The sequence below is a fragment of the Neophocaena asiaeorientalis genome, unplaced genomic scaffold (assembly GCF_003031525.2).
Source record: "Neophocaena asiaeorientalis asiaeorientalis breed wild unplaced genomic scaffold, Neophocaena_asiaeorientalis_V1.1 scaffold429, whole genome shotgun sequence".
Taxonomy (NCBI): domain Eukaryota; kingdom Metazoa; phylum Chordata; class Mammalia; order Artiodactyla; family Phocoenidae; genus Neophocaena; species Neophocaena asiaeorientalis.
The window spans coordinates 188,226-192,134 of NW_020173550.1; the positions used below are offsets into that span (position 1 = coordinate 188,226).

Here is a 3,909-nt window from a genome sequence, read left to right on the forward strand (position 1 = left end):
CCGATTTTTTTTTTTTTAATATTTAATTATTTGGCTGTACTGGGTCTCAGTTGTGGCACGCGTGCTCTTGGTTTTGGCATGCGGGATCTAGTTCCCTGACCAGGGATCAAACCCGGGTCCCCTGCATTAGGAGAGCAGTCTTTTTTTTTTTTTTTAATTAAAAAAAATTTTTTTATACAGCAGGTTCTTATTAGTTATCACTTTTATACACATCAGTGTATACACGTAAATCCCAATCTCCCAATTCATCACACCCCCACCCCCACCCGCTGCTTTCCCCCCTTGGTGTCCATACGTTTGTCCTCTACATCTGTGTCTCTATTTCTGCCCTGCAAACTGGTTCATCTGTACCCTTTTTCTAGGTTCCACATATGTGCGTTAATATACGATATTTGTTTTTCTCTTTCTGACTCACTTCACTCTGTATGACAGTCTCTAGATCCATCCACGTCTCTACAAATGACCCAATTTCGTTCCATTTTATGGCTGAGTGATATTCCCTTGTATATATGTACCACATTTTCTTTATCATTGGGAGCTCACAGTCTTAACCACTGGACCACCAAGGAAGTCCCTCAGTATGTACTGAGATTCATCTGTGTTGTTGTGTGCCTCAGTAGTTTGTTTTTACTGCTGAGGAGTATTCCACAGTATGCATGCATTGCAATTTATTTATTCATTCACCAGTTGATGGGCACGTTGCCAGTTTGGGTCCATTATGAATAAAGAAAATTTTAAGTTGTAATTGCAACTATGTTATAATTTCTAGAACAAACTGATTTTTGGAGTGTCATTTTTAAGGTCTATTCTTTAAGATAATTTTAACAGTTACAAATTTGAAATTATCTGCAACATAAAATCATAAGTAACTAAAAGTTTCTACTTTTCTTTCAAGCTAAATTTCTGTATACCTTTTTCTCCATATACACATCTAATACACATAGTTCCATGGATACATAAACACACACACACACACACACACATCCCTTACATAGATAAGTAGTTGTGATGGAAAATTTCAAGATTTTAGTCAGCTGTCATGGCAATGCATAGGGATTGATCTTAATGTTTTTTTTGGAGGGGAGGGGCCTGTAATGACAAATCTGGGTTTTATAAACATTACTCCATCAACTAGCAACCCTATTTTAGGATGCTAAAATTATGGAGGGGCTAGTAAATACTAAGACAGATGCAGAGGGAACTGAAAAGTTTGGGAACTGTGGAATCTGCATAACTTTTTATTTTCATAAGGGTGCAGCTCCAATTTCTCTCTAGAACAGACCAGTTCATTACCTACACCCTCCTGCATTCTATACCAGTATGTCATTTCATTTCAAGTTTCTCAAAATACCTCTGAGAGTTACTGTTGCCAGTGGAAGCTGGGGGATATAATTTTACACGTGGAACTTTACATCTATGACTATGCTTGCTAAAATTTCTCACTGAGAGTATAGTGATTAAGTGCTCAGTTCTGGAGTCAGAATGCTGGGGTTCATCCCCAGCTCTGCTGTTTAATGGTAGTGTGATCTCGGGCAAGTTACTTAAAGACTGTCCCAGTTCTGTTGTCTGTAAAATGTGGATATTAGTCGTCTTTTCTCATAGGAATGTTCTCAGAATTAAATAAGTTACTTCATGGAGAGCGTTTATGACAGAACTTGCCATACAGTATGCACTCAATAAACGATAGTGTATACTATTAACTATTCCAAATGTGAGACCAAATTAAATAATGTAGTCTGGTTGGCAAAACTTCTCCTAGACCAAGTATAAAAATCTCCATAATATTGATAATACCAATAGCATTATTTATTGAATTCTCACTATGTTCTAGGCATTTCAACTAGATCTTAAAAGGAATTAATCCATATCTCAACAACTTTAACGTTGTTCCCATTTTACAGACAAGAGAGTTGAGAAACTTATAGGTTAATTAACTTGCCCATTATGGCAGAATTAGTGGAGTGTGGAACTCGGGCTTGTCTGATTTCAGAGTTAATTCTCGATCCCTCTTTCCTACAAAAAAAAAAAAAAGAAGAAAGGTCTTAGCAGGTGATAACATTTATTAAAGCATTGCAAGTTTTAAAAAATTTATTTGCTCAAATCTTGGTTAATGACTTTATTCAATAAGTAATGCATTTTTATTACCTAGTTATTGACTATATTCCCTACACTGTACATTTCATACCTGTGACATTTACTTTGCAACTGGAAGTTTGTACCTCTTAATCTTCATCACTTATTTCTCTCCTCCTCCCACACCTCTCCCCTCTGGCAACCACCTCTTTGTTCTCTGTATCTATAACTTTTTATGTCTTAAGTTTGCTCATTTGTTTTATTTCTTAGATTCCACATATAAGTGAAATCATACAGCATTTGTCTTTCTCTTGTCTGACTTACTTCATATAGCATAATACCCTCTAGGTCCATCCCTGTTGTTGGAAATGGTAAAATTTCATTCCTTTCTACGGTCCAGTAGTATTCCATTATTTATATATGTATATAAATATATATAAATATATATATATATGCCATCTTCTTCATTCATTCTTCTGTCGATGGGCACTTAGGCAGCTTCCATATCTTGGCTCTTGTAAACAATGCTGCTATGAATATTGAGATGCAGAAATCTTTTTGAATTAGTGTTTTTGTTTTCCTTGGATTAAATACCCAGGAGTGGAATTGCTGGATCATATGATAGTTCTATTTTTAATTTTTTGAGGAATATCCATTCTGTTTTCCATAGTGGCTGTACCAATTTACAGTCCCACCAACAGTGCACAAGAGTTCCCTTTTCTCCACATCTTTGCCAACACATGATTTTTGTTGTCTTTTTGATAACAGCCATTCTGACATGTGCTTGCAGTTTGTCTGCAAGTGGTATCTTGAAGTGATATCTCCTTATGGTTTTGATTTGCACTTCCCTGATGATTAGTAATGTTGAGCATCTTTTAATGTGCCTATTAGCCATCTGTATGGCTTCTTCGGAAAAATGTGTATTCAATTCCTCTGCTCATTTTTTAATTGGGTTGTTTCTTAGATGTTGAGTTGTATGAGTTCTTTGTACATTTTGGATATTTACCCCTTATTACATATATCACTTGTAAATAACTTCTCCCAATCAGTAGGTGGCCTTTTCATTTAGTTTATAATTTCCTTCGCTGTGCAAAAGTTTTTAGCTTGATTTGGTCCCATTTATTTATTTTTGCTTTTGTCTCCCTTGCCCGAGAAGAAAGTAACCCATTTTCTGATGTAAATTCCCTTGAAAATTTTTATTAAATCATAAAAATAGGTCATAGTTTCTTAGAATCATAAAATGGTCAGGTCTAGTCTTCAGAGCATCTAACTTAACTTTCCTATTATGTAATTAAGGAAACTGCCAGAACGGTGCCAGAGCTTGTCCTACATGACATAGCTAGTCCACTGAGCAGGTTTCAAGACTCCTGATTTAGGACTCCTTTCAGGACGTCACACTTAACTGATATATACTTACACAGATCATTTTGTTGGCAATGCCTCACAAAAATATTACCCACATTACCCACATATTTGGAAAAAAGAATACCTCATCCATCACCATTTTTACTGTACCATTATTGCTTTCAGAGATGATGCATAAACCGGCTGGGGTGTCAGTGATGAGCCTACACAGTAAAACATTACTCTTCAAACGTCTTCTGCCTCTTATCCTTCCAAGTATTACTTTTTACTTTATAAGAGAACCGTCAGGAAGTTTTACACCTTCTCTGAGTGCGAAGGAGAGAGAGACAGGGAGAGAGAGAGAGAGAGGGAGAGGGAAAGAATGAAGCTGTGGTACGGAGGGAGAGAGAGACGGGGGAGGGAGAGAGAGAGGGAGGAGGGAGGGATGAGAGGGAGAGGGAGTGGGGGAGAGGGAGGGAGGGGGAGAGAGGG

At 37.0% G+C, this 3,909-nt stretch overlaps 1 protein-coding gene across 1 annotated transcript in view; it reads right to left on the minus strand.

Annotated features, from left to right (window-relative positions):
- Window positions 1–3,909, minus strand: part of STAP1 (signal transducing adaptor family member 1) — a 24,367-nt gene that overhangs the window by 20,073 nt on the left and 385 nt on the right.